The sequence below is a fragment of the Pongo abelii genome, chromosome 11 (assembly GCF_028885655.2).
Source record: "Pongo abelii isolate AG06213 chromosome 11, NHGRI_mPonAbe1-v2.0_pri, whole genome shotgun sequence".
Taxonomy (NCBI): Eukaryota; Metazoa; Chordata; class Mammalia; order Primates; family Hominidae; genus Pongo; species Pongo abelii.
The window spans coordinates 12,985,256-13,002,328 of NC_071996.2; positions in this window are offsets into that span (position 1 = coordinate 12,985,256).

The following is a 17,073-nucleotide window of genomic DNA, read 5'->3' on the forward strand; positions in this document are numbered from 1 at the left end:
CGAAGGCCTCAAAGTCGTCTAAATATCCACTTGCAGATTCTACAAAAAGAGTGTATCAAAACTGCTCTATGAAAAGTTATGCACAGCAATGTGAATTGAATTCACACATCACAAAGTAGTTTCTGAGAATGGTTCTGTCTAGTTTTTATGTGAAGACATTCCCATTTCCAATGAAGGCCTCAAATGGGTCCTAATAGCCACTTGCAGGTCCTTCAAAAAGAGTGTTTCACAACTGCTCTATGTAAAGGTGTGTTCAACTCTGTGAGTTGAATGTGCACATAACAAAGAAGATTCTGAGAATACTTCTGTGTAGTTTTTATTTGAAGATATTTCCTTTTCCACCACAGCTCACAAAGCTCTACAAGCAACCATTTGAAGATGCTGCAAAAAGAGTGTTTCAAAACTGATCTATCAAAAGAAAGGTTCAACTCTGTGAGTTGAATGTACACATCACAAAAGAGTTTCTGGGAATGCTTCTGTCTCTTCTTTATTTGAAGAAATTCCCGTTTCCAACGAAGGCTTCAAATCTCTCCAAATAGCCAATTGCAGATTCTACAAAAAGTGTGTTTCAAAACTGCTCTATAAAAAGGAAGGTTCAACCCTGCGAGTTGAATGCACACATCTCAAAGAAGTTCCTGAGAATGCATCTCTCTAGATTTTATGTGAAGATATTTCCTTTTCTAATGTAGGCCTCAAAGCACTCCAAATATCCACTGGCAGATTCTACAAAAAGTGAGATTCAAAACTGCTCTGTCAAAAGAAATGCTCAATTTGGTGAGTTGAAAGCACACATTACAAGGTAGTTTCTGAGAATGCTTCTGTCTAGTTTTTATTTGAAGTTATTACCGTTTCCAACGAAGGCTTCAAACCACTCCAAATAACCACTTGCAGATTCTACAAAAAGAGTGTTTCAAAACTGCTCTATAAAAAGGAAGGTTATACCGTGTCAGTTGGATGCACACATCACAAAGAAGTTTCTGAGAAAGCTTCTGTGTAGTTTTTATATGAAGATGTTTCCTTTTCTACCTTAGGCCTCAAAGCACTCCAAATATCCACTTGCAAATTCTACAAAAAGAGAGTTTCAAAACTGCTACATGAAAGCGAATGTTCAATCCCATGAGTTGAATGCACGCATCATAAATAAATTTCTGAGAATGCTACTCTGTAGTTTTTATGTAAAAATATTTCCTTTTCCACCTAAGGTGTCAATGCACTCAAAATGTCCACCTGAAGATTCTACAAAAAGAGTGATTCAAAACTGCTCTATGAAACGTTAATTTCAACTCAATGAGTTTAATGCACACATCACAAAGAAGTTTCTGAGAATGCTTCTGTCTAGTTTTTATGGGAGGATATTTCCTTTTCTATCATAGGACTCAAAGTGCTCTAAGAATCCACTTGCAGATTCTACCAAAAGTGTGTTTCGATACTGCTCTATCAAAAGTAAGATTCAACTCTGTGAGTTGAATGCACACATCAGAAAGAAGTTTCTGAGAACGCTTCTGTTCAGTTTTTATGTGAAGATATTTCTTTTTCCAGGAAAGGCCTCAAAGCCTGCCAAATATCCAGTTGCAGATTTTACAAAAACAGTGTTTCAAAACTACCCTAGAGGAAAGTTCAACTCTGTAAGTTGAATGCACACATCACAAATAAGTTTCTGAGAACACTTCTGTCTAGTTTTTATGTGAAGATATTTCCTTTTCTAGCATAGGCCACAAAGCTCTCCAAATATCCACTTTCAGATTCTACAAAAAGAGTGTTTCAAAACTGCTCTATCAAAAGGAAGATTCAACTCTGTGAGTTGAATGCACACATCACAAACCAGTTTCTGAGAATGTTTCTGTCTAGTTTTTATGTGAGGATATTTCCTTTTCCAGTATAGGACTCAAAGCCCTCCAAATATCCACATGCAGATTCTACAATAACAGTGTTTCAAAACAGCTCTATCTAAAGGAAGGTTCAACTCTGTCAGTTGAATGCCCACAACACAAAGAAGTTTCTGTGACTGCTTCAGTCTAGTTTTTATGTGAAGATATTTCCTTTTCCACTGAAGGCCTCAAAGTGATCAAATGTACACTTGCAGATTCTACAAAAAATTGTTTCAAAGCTGCTCTATGAAAAGTTATGTTCAACTCTGTGAGCTGAATGCACATATCACAAAGAAGTTTCTGAGAATATTTCTGTTTAATTTTCTTTGAAGATATTTCATTTTCCACCATAGCCCATGAAGCGCTACAAATGTCCATTTGCAGATTTGACAAAAAGATTCTATCAAAACTGATCTATGAAAGGTAATGTTCAGCTATGTAAGTTGAATGAACACATCAAAAAGCAGTTTTTGAGAATGGTTCTGTCTTGTTTTTAGTGGAAGATATTCCCGTTTCCAATGAAGGTTTCAAAGTGCTGCAAATGTCCAATTGCAGATTCTACAAAAAGAAAGTTTCGAAGCTGCTCTATCAAAAGGAAGATTCAACTCTGTGAGTTCAAAGCACCCATCACAAAGAAATTTCTGAGAATGCTATTGTCTAGTTTTTATGTGGAGATATTTCCTTTTCAACCGAATGTCTCTAAGCGCTGCAAACATCCACTAGCAGATTCTACACAAAAAGTGTTTCAAAACTGCTCTATAAAATGGAAGGTTCAATTCTGTGAGTTGAATGCACACATCACAAAGAGGTTTCTGAGAATGCTTCTGTCTAGTTCTTATGTGAAGATATTCCCCTTTCCAACAAAGGCCTCAAAACGATCCTAATATCCCCTTGCAGATTCTACAAAAAGAGTGTTTCAATCTGCTCTATCAAAGGTAAGGTTGAACTCTGTGAATTGAATGCACACACCACAAAGAAGTTTCTGAGAATGTGTCTCTCTAGTTTTTATGTGCAGATATTCCCGTCTCCAATGAAGGCCTCAAAGGAGTGCAAATATCCACTTGCAGATTCTACAAAAAGAGTGTTTCAAAACTGCTTTATGAAAACCTATGTTCAACTCTGTGAGTTGAATGCACACATCACAAAGAAGATTCTGAGAATGCTTTTGGGGAATGTTTAGGTGAAGATATTTCCGTTTCCAATGAAAGCCTCAAATCGGTCCAAATATCCACTCGCAGGTCCTTCAAAAACAGTGTTTCACAAATGTTCTATGAAAAGTTATATTTAATCCTGTGAGTTGAATGCACTCATCTCAACGAAGTTTCTGAGAATGTTTCTGTCTAGTTTTTATGTGAAGTTATTTCCTTTACTAACACAGGACTCAAAGCGCTCCAAATATCCACTTGTACATTCTACAAAAACATTGTTTCAAAACTGCTCTATCAAAAGGAAAGCTCAACTCTGTTAGTTGAATGTACAAACCACAAAGGGCTTTCTGAGAATGCTTCTGTCTAGTTTTTATTTGAAGATATTCACGATACCAAAGAAGGCTTCAAACCGTTCCAAATGTCCACTGACAGATTGTACAAAAAGAGTGTTTCAAAACTGCTGTAACAAAAGGAATGTTCAACTCTGTGAGTTGAATGCACACATCAAAAGGTAGTTTCAAAGAATGCTTCTGTCTAATTTTTATATGAAGATATTTCTTTTTCCACTGAAGTCCTCAAAGCACTCCGAATGTCCACTGGCAGGTTCTACAAAAAATTGTTTCAAAACTGCTCTATCAAAAGGAAAGTTCAAATCGGTGAGTTGAATGACGTCATCAGAAAGAAGTTTCTGAGAATATTTCTGTTCAGTTTTTATGTGCAGATATTCCCGTTTTCAACGAAGGGCTCAAATCAGTTCAAATATCCCATTGCAGATTCTACAAAAAGAGTGTTTAAAAACTGCTCTATCAAACGGAAGTTTCAACTCTGTGAGTTGAATGCACATATTGCAAAGAAGTTTCTCAGAATGCTTCTGTCTAGTTTTTATGTGAAGATATACCCGTTTCCAATGAAGTCCTCAAATAGGCCCAAATATCCACTTGCAGGTTCTTCAAAAAGCGTGTTTCACAACTGCTCTATGAAAAGGTATTCTCAATTCTGTGAGTTGAATGCACACATCACAAAGGAGTTTGTGAGAATGTTTCTACTTAGATTTTTATGAAGATATTCCCCTTTCCAATGAAGGAATGCAACCGGTCCAAATATCACTTTGCAGATTCTACAAAAACAGTGTCTCAAAACTTCTTTATCAAAAGGAAGGTTCAACTCTGTGAGTTGAATGCACACATCACAAAGACATTTCTGAGAATGCTTCTGTCTAGTATTTGTTTGAAGATATTCCCGTTTCCAAGGAGGGCCTCAAATTGGCCCAAATATCCACTTTCAGGTTCTTCAAAAAGCGTGTTTCACAACTGCTCCACCAAAAGGTATTCTCAACTCTGTGAGTTGAATGCACACATCACAAAGGACTTTGTGAGAATGTTTCTGCTTACATTTTTGTGAAGATATTCCCCTTTCCAATGAAGGAACACAATCGGTCCAAATATCGCTTTGCAGATTCTACAAAAACAGTGTCTCAAAACTGCTCTATCAAAAGGCAGGTTCAACTCTGTGAGTTGAATGCACACATCACAAAGACATTTCTGAGAATGCTTCTGTCAGTTTTTATGTGAAGATATTCGCGTTTCCAATGAGGGCCTCAAATTGGTCCAAGTATACAGTTGCAGGTTCTTCAAAAACAGTGTTTCACAACTGCTCTATGAAGAGGAATGTTCAACTCTGTGAATTCAATGCAAAAATCACAAAGAAGTTTCTTAGAATATTTCTGTCTAGTTTTAATTTGAAGATATTTCCTATCCCACCATAGCCCTCAAGGCAGTACAATTGTTCACATGCAAATTCTGTAAAAAGAGTTTTTCGAAACTGCTCTATCAAAAGAAAGGTTCAACTCTGTGAGTTGAATGCAGACATCACAAAGTAGTTTATGAGAATGCTTCTGTCTATTTTTTATTTGAAGATATTCCGGATTCCAACGAAGGAACCATAGCGTTCAAAATATCCACTTGCAGATTCTACAAAAAGGGGGTTTCAAAACTGCTCTATCAAAAGGAAGGTAAATCTCTGTGAGTAGAATACACATTTCACACAGCAGTTTCTGAGAATGCTTCCCTCAATTTTTTATGTGAAGAAATTATCTTTACCAAAAAAGGCCTCAAATCAGTCCACATATCCCCTTGCGGACTCTACAAAAAGAGTGTTTCAAAACTGCTCTATGAAAAGGTATGTTCAACTCTGTGAGCAGAATGCACACATCACAAATAAGTTTCTGAGAATGCTTCTGTCTAGTTCTTATGTGAAGATATTTCCTTTTCCAGAGAAGGCCTCAAAGCTCTCCAAATGTCCACTTGAAGATTCAACAAACGAAGTGTTTTGAAACTGCTCTATCAAAAGGAATGCTAAAATCTGTGAGTTGAATGCACACATCACAAAAAAGTTTCTGAGAATGCTTCTGTCTAGTTTTTATGTGAATGTATATGCGTTTCGAATGAAGGCCTCAAAATGGTGCAAACATCATCCTGCAGTTTATACAAAAAGAGTGTTTCATAACAGCTCTATCAAAAGGAAAGTTTAACTCTGTGAGACGAATGCACACATCACAATGCAGCTTTTGAGAATGCTTCTGTCTAGTTTATATTTGAAGATATTCCCGTTTCCAAGGAAGGATCCAAAGTGCTCCAAATATCCACTTGCAGATTCTACAAAAAGAGATTTTCAAGCCTGCTCTATCAAAAGGAAGTTGTAGCTCAGTAAATTGAATGCACACATCACAAAGAAGTTTCTGAGAATGCTTCTGTCTAGTGTTTATGTGAAGATATTTCCTGTTCCACTGAACGCCTCAAAGTGCTCCAAATGTCCACTTGCAGATTCTACAAAAAGAGTGTTTAAAAGCTGCTCTATTAAAAATTATGTTGAACTCTGTGAGTTAAATGCACACATCACAAAGAAGTTTCTGATAATGCTTCTGTCTACTTTTTATGTGGATATTTCATATTCCACCGAATTCCTAAAAGTGCTCCAATTGTCCACTTACAGATTCTACAAAAAGACTGTTTCAAAACTGCTCTATGAAAAGTTATGTTCAAATCTATGAGTTGAATGCACACATCACAAAGCAGTTTCTGAGAATGTTTCTGTCTAGTTTTTATGTGAAGATCTACTCGTTTCAAAGGAAGGCCTCAAATAGGTCTAAGTATCCCCTTGCAGAATCTACCAAAAGAGTTTTTCAAAACTGCTGTATCTAAAGGAAGGTTCAACACTGTGAGTTGAATGCACACATCACAAAGAAGTTTCTGAGAACGCTTCTGTCTTGTTTTTATTTGGAGACATTTCCTTTTCCACCATAATCCTCGAAACGCTCTGAATATCCACTTGTAAATTCCACAAAAAGATTGCTTGAAACTGTTCTATCAAAAAGAAGGCTGTACACTGTGAGTTGAATGCACACATCACAAAGTAGTTTCGGAAAATGAATCTGTCTAGTTTTTATTTGAAAATACTCACGATTCCAAAGAATGCTTCAAAGCACTCCAAATATCCACTTGCAGATTCTACAAAAAGAGTGCTTTAAAAGTGCTCTATCAGAAGGAAGTTTCAACTCTGTGAGTAGAATGCACACATCAAGAAGAAGTTGCTGAGAATGCTGTTGTGTAGTTTTTAAGTGAAGTTATTTCCTTTTCTACCACAGGCCTCAAAGCGCTCCAAATATCCACTTGCAGATTACACAAAAAGAGCGTTCCAAAACTGTTCTATCAAAAGGAAGGTTCAATTCTGTGAGTTGAATGCACACATCAAAAAGAAGTTTCTGAGAATGCTTCCGTCTGGTTTTTATGAGAAGATATTTCCTTTTCTTCGATAGGCCTCAAAGCACTCCAAATATACACTTGCAGATTCTAGAAAAAGAGTGTTCCAAAACTGCTCTATGAAACATTATGTTCAATTCTGTGAGTGGAATGCACACATCTCAAAGATGTTTCTGAGACTGCTTCTGTCTAGTTTTTATGTGAAGATATACCCGTTTCCAAAGAAGGCCTCAATTCGGTCCAAATATCCACTTGCAGGTTCTTAGAAAGCATCTTTCACAACTGCTGTATGAAAAGATTTTTTCACCTCTGTGAGTTCAATGCAAACATCACAAAGAAGTTTCTGAGAATGCTTTGTCTAGTTTTTATGTGAAGATATTTCCTTTTCTACCATACGCCTCAAAGCACTGCAAATACCCACTTGAAGATTCTACGAAAAGAGTGTTTCAAAACTGCTCTATCAAAAGGAAGGCTCAACTCCATGAGTTGAATGCACACACCAAAAATTAGTTTCTGAAAATTCTTCTATCTAGATTTTATTTCAAGATATACCCTTTTCCAATGAAAGCTTCAAAGGACTCCACATATCCCCTTGCAGATTTTACAAAAAGAGTGTTTCAAAATGGCTCGATGAATCGTTATGTTCAACTCTGTGAGTCGAATGCACACATCACAAAGAAGTTTCTTAGGATACTTCTGTGTAGTTTTTATATGAAGATATTTCCTTTTAAACTGAAGGCCTCAAGGCGCTCCAAATGTCCTCTTGCAGATTCTGCAAAAAAAGTTTTTCAAAACTGTTCTATGAAAAGGAAGATTCAACTCGGTGAGTTGAATGCTCACATAACAAAATAGTTTCTGAGAATGCTTCTGTGTACTTTTATGTGAAGATATTCCTGTTTCTGATGAAGTCTTCAAAACGGTCCAAATATCCCATTGCAGATTCTAGGAAAAGAGTGTTTCAAAAGTGTTCTATCAAGAGGAAGGTTCAACTCTGTGAGTTAAAAGCACACATCACAAAGAAATCTCTGAGAATGCTTCTGTCTAATTTTTATGTGAAGATATTCCCGTTTCCAACAAAGGCCTCAAAACGGACCAAATTTCCACTTGCAGATTCTACAAAAACAGTGTTTCAAAACTGCTCTATGAAAAGGAAGGTTCACCTCTGTGAGGTGAATGCACACATCACAAAATCGTTTCTCAGAATCCTTCTGTCTAGTTTTTATGTGAAGCTATTCCGGATTCCAATGAAGGCCTCAAATCGGTCTATCCCCTTGCAGAATCTACATAAACAGTGTCTCAAAACTCCTCTATCAAAACGAAGGATCAACACTGTCAGTTGAATGCACACATCGCAAAAAAATTCTGAGAATTCTTCTTTCTTGTTTTTATGTGCAGGTACTCCCATTGCCAAAGAAGGCCACAAAGCATTCCAACTATTCACTTGCAGATTCCACAAAAAGACAGTTTCAAAACTGTTCTATGAAAAGATATGTACAATTCTATGAGTTGAATGCACACATCACAAAGAAGTTTCTGAGTATGCTTCTGTGTAGTTTTTATTTTACGATATTTCCTTTTCCACCATAGCCCAAAATCACTAAAAGTGTCCATTTGCAGATCCTAAAAAAGAGTGTTTCAAAAATGCTCTTTAAAAAGATAGTTCAACTCCTTGAGCTGAATGCACACATCACAAAGAAGTTTCTGAGAATGCTGCTGTCTACTTTTTATGTGAAGAAATTCTGGTTTCAAATGAAGGCCTCAAATCGTTCCAAAATTCCACTTGCAGAAGATAGAAAAAGAGTGTTTCAAAACAGTTCTATGAAAAATTATGTTCAACTCTGTGAGTTGAATTCAAACATCACAAAGAAGTTTAGGAGAATGCATCTGTCTAGTTATTATGTGAAGACATTTCCTTTTGTACCATAGGCCAGAATGTGCTCCAAATATCCACCAGTAGATACTTCAAAAAAAGTGTTTCAAAACTATCCTATCAAAAGGAAGGCTCAACTCTGTGAGTTGAATGCACACATCACAAAGTAGTTTCTGAGAATGCTTCTGTCTAGTTTTCATTTGAAGATATTCCCGTTCCCAATGAAGTCTTCAAAGCGCTCCAAATATCCACTTGCAGATTCTACAAAAAGAGTGTTTCAAAACTGCTGTATCAAAAGGAAATTTCAACACTGTTAGTTGAATGCACACATCACAAAGGAGTTTCTGAGATTGTTTCTGTCTAGTTTTTAAGTGAAGATATTTCCTTTTCTACCATAGGCCTCCAAGTGCTCCAAATATCCAATTTCAGATAATACAAAAAGAGTGATTCAAAACTGCTCTATCAAAACAAAGTTTCAACTCTGTGATTTGAATGCACACATCACAAAGATGTTTCTGAGAATGTGTTTGTCTGGTTTTTCAGTGAAGACTGTTCCTTTTTACCATAGGCCTCAAAACGGTCCAAATGTCCCCTTACAGATTCTAGAAAAAGAGTGCTTCAAGACTGCTCTATAAAAGGGAAGGTTTACCTCTGTGAGTTGAATGCACACATTTTCAAGAATTTTCTGAAAATGCTTCTGTCTAGTTTTTATGCGAAGAAATTCCCGTTTTGAACGAAAGCCTCAAATCGGTGAAATATACCCTTGCAGATTCTACAAAAAGAGTGTTTCAAAACTGCTCCATCAAAAGGAATGTTGAACTCTGTGAGATGAATGCATAGATCACAAAGTAATTTCTGAGAATGCTTCTGTCTATATCTACACATAAAAAATGTGCAGATATTCCTGTTTCCAATGAAGGCCTAAAAGCGTTCCCATTATCCACTTGCAGATTCTAAAAAAAGAGGGTTTCAAAACTGTTCTATGAAAAGTTATGTTCAACTCTGTGAGTTGAATGCACACGTCACAAAGAAGTTTCTGAGAATGCTTCTCTCTAGTTTTTATGTGAAGATATTTCCTTTTCCACCGAAGGCCTGAAATCACTCCAAATGTCCACTTGCACGTTCCAAAAAAAAAAAAAAGTTTTCAAAGCTACTCTAGCAAAAGGAAGGTTGAACTGTTTAAGTTGAATGCACACATCAAAAAGTAGTTGCTGACAATGCTTCTGTCTAGTTTTTATGTGGAGATATTCCTGTTTCCAAAGAAGGCCTCAAATTGGTCCAAATATCCCCTTGCAGATTCTACAAAAAGAGTGTTTCAAAACTGCTCTATGAAAAGGTATGTTCAATTCTGTGAGTTGAATGCACACATCACAAAGAAGTTTCTGGGAATGTTTCTGTCTAATTTTTATGGGAAGATATTCCCGTTTCCAATGAATGAATCAAACAGTCCAAATATCCACTTGCAGATTCTACACAAAGAGTGTTTCAAAACTGTCCTATGAAAACTTATGTTCTACTCTGTGAGTTGAATGCACACATCACGAAGAAGTTTCTGAGAATGTTTCTGTGTAGTTTTTATGTGAAGATTTTCCCGATTAAAACGAAGGCCTCAAATTGGTAAAATTATCCACTTGCAGGATTTCAAAAAGACTGTTTCACAACTGCTCTATGAAAAGGCATGTTCAACTCTGTGAGGTGAATGCAAATATCACAAAGAAGTTTCTGTGAATGCTTCCGTCTAGTTTTTATTTGAAGATATTTCAATTTCCACCATAGCCCTCAAAGCGATACAAATGTCCATTTGCAGATTCTACAAAAAGAGTGTTTCAAAGCTGCTCTATCAAAGGAAATGTTCATCTCTGTGAGTTGAATGCACACATCACAAAGTAGTTTCTGAGAATGCTTCTGATTTTATTTGAACACATTCCCGTTTCCAATGAAGGCTTCAAAGCTCTCCAAGTATCCAATTGCAGATACTACAAAAAGAGTGTTTCAAAACTGCTCTATCAAAAGGAAGATTCAACTCTGGGGGTTGAATGCACACAACACAAAGAAGTTTCTCATAATGCTTCTGTCTAGTGTTTATGTGAAGACATTTCCTTTTCCAATGAAGTCCTCTAAGCACTCCAATTGTCTACTTCCAGATTCTGCAAAAAAATGTGTTTCAAAACTGCTCTATGAAAAGGATGGTTCAACTCTGTGAGTTGAATGCACAGATCAAAGAGAAGTTTCTGAGATTGCTTCTGTCTAGTTTTATGTGAAGATGTTGCCTTTTCCACCAAAGACCTCAAAGCACTGCAAATGTCCACTTGCAAATTCCATAAAAAAAGGTTTCAAACTGCTCTATCAAAAGGAAGTTTCAGCTCTGTGAGCTGAATGCACCCATCACAAAGAAGTTTCTGACAGTGCTCAGGTCTTGTTTTTATCTGAAGATATTCCCGTTTGCAACGAAAGCCTCCAATCGGTCCAAATATCCCCTTTCAGATTCTACAAAAAGAGTGTTTCAAAGCTGCTCTAAGAAAAGTTATGTTCAAATCTGTGAGTCGAATGCACACATCACAAATTAGTTTCTGAGAATGCTTCTGTCTAGATTTTATGTGAAGATATTCCCGTTTCCAAAGAAGGCTTCACACTGTCCAAATATGCTCTCGCAGATTCTACAAAAAGAGTGTTTCAAAACTGCCCTATGAATAGTTATGTTCAACTCCATGAGTTGAATGCACACATCACAAAGTAGTTTCTGAGAATCCTTCTGTCTAGTTTATATGTGAAGATGTTCCCTTTTTCAATGAAGGCCTCAAATCATTCCAAATATCCACTTGCAGGTACTTCAAAAAGAGTGTTCAACAACTGCACTAAGAAATTGTATGTTCAACTCCGTGAGTTGAATGCAAACATTCCAAAGTTGTTTCTGAGAATTTTTCTGTGTAGTTTTTGGTTGAAGATATTTCCTTTTCCACGTTAGCCTTCAAGGTGCTGCAAATGCCCTCTTTCAGATTCTACAAAAAAGAGAGTTTCTAAACTGCTTTATCAAAAGAAAGGTTCAACTCTGTGAGTTGAATGGCCATATCACAAAGTTGTTTCTGAGAGTGCTTCGGTCTAGTTTTCATGTGAAGATATTTCCTTTTCCACCGGAGAACTCAAAGTGCTCCAAATGTCCACTTTCAGATACCTCAAAAAAACTGTATCTAAATGGCTCTATCAAAAGGAAGGTTCAACTCTGTAAGTTGAATGCACACAAAAGAAAGAACTTTCTGAGAATGCTCAGTCTAGATTTTATGTGAAGATATTTCCTTTTCCACTGAAGGCCTCAAAGCGCTCCAATTGTCCACATTCACATTCCACAAAAAAAGGTTTCAAAACTGCTCTATCAAAATGAAGGTTTAACTCTTTGAGTTGAATGCACACATCACAAAGAAGTTTCTGACCATGCTTTTGTCTAGTTTTTATGTGACGATATTCAAGTTTCCAACAAAGGCCTCAAATCGGTCCAAATATCCCCTTACAGATTCTACAAAAAGACTGTTTCAAAACTGCTCTATGAAAAGTTATGTTCAAATCTGTGAGTTGAATGCACCCATCACAAAGAAGTTTCTGAGAATGCTTCTGTGTAGTTTTTATGGGAAGATAATTCCGTTTCTAATGAAGCCCTGAAACGGTCCAAATATCCACTTGTGGATTATACAAAAAGAGTGTTTCAAAACTGCTCCATGAAAACTTATGTTCTGCTCCGTGAATTGAAAGCATACATCACAAAGAAATTACTGATAACGCTTCTGTCCACTTTTTATGTGAAGATATTCCTGTTTTTAATGAAGGCCCCAAATCTGTCCAAATATCCACTTGCAGGTTCTTCAAAAACAGTGTTTCCCTACTGCTCTATCAAAAGGAATGTTCAACTCTGTGAGTTGAATGCAAACTTCTCAAAGAAGTTTCTGAGAATGCTTCTGTCTGGTTTTTATTGGAAGATATTTCCTTTTCCACCACAGCCCTCAAAGTCCTACAAATTGTCCTCTTTCAGATTCTACAAAAAGAGTGTTTCAAAACTGCTCTATGAAAAGGATGGGTCAACTCTGTGAGTTGAATGCACAGATCACAGAGAAGTTTCTGAGATTGCTTCTGTCTAGTTTTATGTGAAGATATTTCCCTTTCCACCGAAGGCCTCAAACTGTCCAATTGCCGATTCTACACAAAATGTTTCAAAACTGCTCTATCAAAAGGAAGTTTCAAATCTGTCAGCTGAAGTCACACATGAAAAAGAAATTTCTGAGAATGCTTCTGTCTAGTTTTTATGTGAAGATATTCCCGTTTCCAACGAAGGTGTCAAAGAGGTCTAAATATCCACTTGCAGATTCCACAGAAAGAGTGTTTCAAAACTGCTCTATGAAAAGTTACATTGACCTCTGTGAGGGGAATGCACACATCTGAAAGAAGTTTTTGAGAATGCTTCTGTCAAGTTTTTCTGTGAAGATATTCCTGTTTCAAATGAAGGCCTCAAATCTGTCCAAATAACCACTTGCAGGTCCTTAAAAAAGAGTGTTTCACTACTGCTCTATGAAAAGATATGTTCAACACTGTGCGTTGCATGAAAACATCACAAAGAAGTTTCTGAGAATGATTCTGTCTAGTTTTTATTTGAAGATATTTCTTTTTACACCAGAGCCCTCAAAGAGCTGTAAATGTCCACTTGCAGATTCTACAAAAAGAGCGTTTCAAAACTACTCTATCATAAGAAGGGTTGAACTCTGTGAGTTGAATATACATATCACAAAGTAGTTTCTGAGAATGCTTCTGTCTTGTTTTTATTTGAAGATAATCCCGTTTCCAAAGAAAGATTCAAAGAGCTCCAAATATCCACTTGCAGATTCTGCAAAAAGAGTGTTTCAAAACTGTTCTATCAAAAGGAAGACTCAAATCATTGAGTTGAATGCACACATCACAGAGATGTTTCTGATAATGTTTCTGTCTAGTTTGTATGTGAAGATATTTCCTTTTCCACCAAAGGCCTTGAAGCGCTCCAAATGTCCTCTTGCAGAATCTACAGAAAGTGGGTTTCAAAACTGATATAGCAAAAGGAAGGTTCAACTCTGTGAGTTGAGTGCACATATCACAAGAAGTTTCTAAAAATGTTTCTGTCCAGCTTTTATGTGAAGATATTCCAGTTTCCAAAGAAGGCCTCAAATATGTCCAAATATCCCATTGCAGATCCTACAAAAACATTGTTTCAAAACTGCTCTATCAAAAGAAAAGTTCAATTCTGTGAATTGAATGAACACATCACAAAGACGTTTATGAGAATGCTTCTGTCTACTTTTTATGTGAAGATATTCCGTTTCCAACAAAGGCCTGAAATCATTTCAAATTTCCCTTGCAGGTTTCTCAAAAAGAGTGTTTCACAACTCCTCTATTAAAAGGTGTGTTCAACTCTGTCAGTTGAATGCAAACATCACAAGGATATTTCTGAGAATGCTTCTGTCTAGTTTTTATTTGAAGATATTTCATTTTCCAATATTGTCCTCAAAGTACTACAAATGTCCTTTGCAGATCCTAGAAAAACAGTGTTTTATATCTGCTCTATCAAAAGGAAGGTTCAACTCTGTGAGTTGAATGTGCACATCACAAAGAAGTTTCTGAGAATGCTTCAGTCTTGTTTTAATTTTAAAATATTCTCTTTTCCAATGAAGGATTCAAAGCACTCCAAATATCCACTTGCAGATTTTACAAAAATAGTGTTTCAAAACAGCTGATCAACAGGAAAGTTCAACTCAGTGAATTGAATGCACACATCACAAACTAGTTTCTGAAAACGCTTCTGTCTAGTTTTTATGTGAAGACATTTCCTTTTCCTCAGAAGGCCTCAAAGTGCTCCCAATATCCACTTGCATATTCTACAAAAAGAGTATTTCAAAACTGCTCTATCAAAAAAGGAAGGTTCAACTAGGTGAGTTGATTGCACACATCACAAAGAAGTTTCTGAGAAGGCTTCTGTCTAGTTTTAAGTGAAGATATTCCCGTTTCCAACGAATGCCTCAAATCAGTCCAAATATCCCCTTGCAGATTCTACAAAAAGAGTGTTTCAAAGCTAATCTATCAAAAAGGAGCTTCAACTCTGTGAGTTGAATGCACACATCATAAAAGTGTTTCTGACAATTCTTCTGTCTAGTTTTTATTTGATGATATTAACTTTTGGAGCACTGGCCTCAAAGTACTCCAAATATTGACCTGCAGATTCTATTAAAAGAGTGTTTCAAAACTGCTCTATCAAAAAAAGTTCAAATTTGTTAGTTGAATGCACTCATCAAAAAGAAGTTTCTTAGAATGCGTCTGTCTAGTTTTTAGGTGAAGATATTTACTTTTAGAGCATTGGCCTCAAATCGCTCCAAATATTCACTTGCAGATTCTACAAAAATACTGTTTCAAAACTGCTCTATCAAAAGGAAGGTTCAACTCTGTGAATTCAATGCAGACATCACAAAGAAGTTTCTGAGAATGCTTCTGTCTAGTTTTTAAGTGAAGATATTTCCTTTTCCAGCATAGGCCTCAAAGTGCTCCAAATATCCACTTACAGATTCTAGAAAAAGAGTGCTTCACAACTTCTCTAGCAAAAGGAATGTTCAGCACTGTGAATTGAATGCACTCATCACAAAGAAGTTTCTGAGAATGCTTCTCTATTGTTTTTATGTGAGGATATTCCCTTTTCCAGCTTAGGCCTCAAAGTGCTCTAAGTATTCACACGCAAATACTACAAAAAGAGTGTTTCAAAGCTGCTGTATCAAAAGGATGGTTTAACTCTACATGTTGAATGCACACGTCACAAATAAATTTTTGAGAATGTTTCTATCTTGTTTTTATGTGAAGATATTTCCTTTTCCAGCATAGTCTTCAAAGCACTCCATATATACACGTGCAGATCCTCTAAAAACAGTGTTTCAAAACTGCTCTATCAAAAGAAAAGTTCCACTCTGGGAGTTGAATGCACCCATCACAAAGAAGTTTGAGAAAACGCTTCTCTCTAGTTTTTAAGTGAAGATATTTCCTTTTCCAGCATAGGCCTCAAAGCACTGCAAATAACCAATTGAAAATTCTACCAAAAAGGTGTTGCAAAACTGCTCTATAAAACAGAAGGTACAAGTCTGTGAGTTGAAAACACACACCAAAAATTAGTTTCTGAGAAGGCTTCCGTCTAGTTTCTATATGAAGATATTTCCTTTTCCACCAGAGGCACAATCGCTCCAGATATCCACTTGCAGATTCTGCAAAAAGAGTGTTTCAAAACTGCTCTATCAAAAGGACGGTTCAGCTCTATGACTTGAATGTAGACATCACAAAGAAGTTTCTGAGAATGCTTCTGTCTAGTTTTTTTATGAAGATGTTTCCTTTTCCAGCATGGGCCTCCAAGCGCTCCCAATATTGACTTGGAGATTTTGCAAAAAGATTGTTTCAAAACTGCTCTATCAAAAGAAAGATTCAACTCTGCATGTTGAATGCACACAGAACAAAGAAGTTTGTGAGAATGCTGCTGTCTAGTTTTTATGTTAATATAATTCCTTTTCCAGCATTGGCCTCGAAACACTCCAAATATCCACTTGCAGATTCTACAAAAAGAGTGTTTCAAAACTGCTCTATAAAAACAAAGTTTTAACTTTGTTAGTTGAATGCACACATCAAAAAGAATTTCTTAGAATGCTTCAGTCTAGTTTTAAGGTGAAGATATTCCCTTTTCCAGAATAGGCCTCAAAGCGCTCCAAATATTCACTTGCAGATTCTACAAAAATAGTGATTCTAAATTGCTCTATCAAAAGGAAGATTCAACTCTGTGAATTGAATGAAGTCATCACAAAGCAATTTCTCAGAATCCTTCTGTATAGTTTTTAAGTGAAGATATTTCCTTTTCCAGCATAGTCCTCGAAGTGCTCCAAATATCCACCTGCAGATTCTAGAAAAAGAGTGCTTCAAAACTGCTCTATCAAAAGGAATGTTCAGCACTGTGAATTGAATGCACACATCACAAAGAAGTTTCTGAGAATGCTTCTCTCTTGTTTGTATGTGAGAATATTCCCTTTCCCAGCTTAGGCCTCAAAGCGCTCCAAATATTCACTTGCAGATTCTGCAAAAAGAGTGTTTCAAAACTGCTGTATAAATAGGGTGGTTCAGCTCTGTGAGTTGAATGCGTACATCACAAAGAAGTTTCTGAAAATGCAGCTGTCTAGTTTTTATGTGAAGATATTTCCTTTTCCAGCTTAGGCATCAAAGTGCTCTAAGTATTCACATGCAACTTCTTCAAAAAGAGTGTTTCAAAGCTGCTGTATCAGAAGGACGGTTTAACTCTATAAGTTGAATGCACATGTCACAAAGAAATTTTTGCGAATGCTTCTGTCTTGTTTTATGTGAAGATATTTCCTTTTCCAGCATAGTCCTCAAAGCGCTCC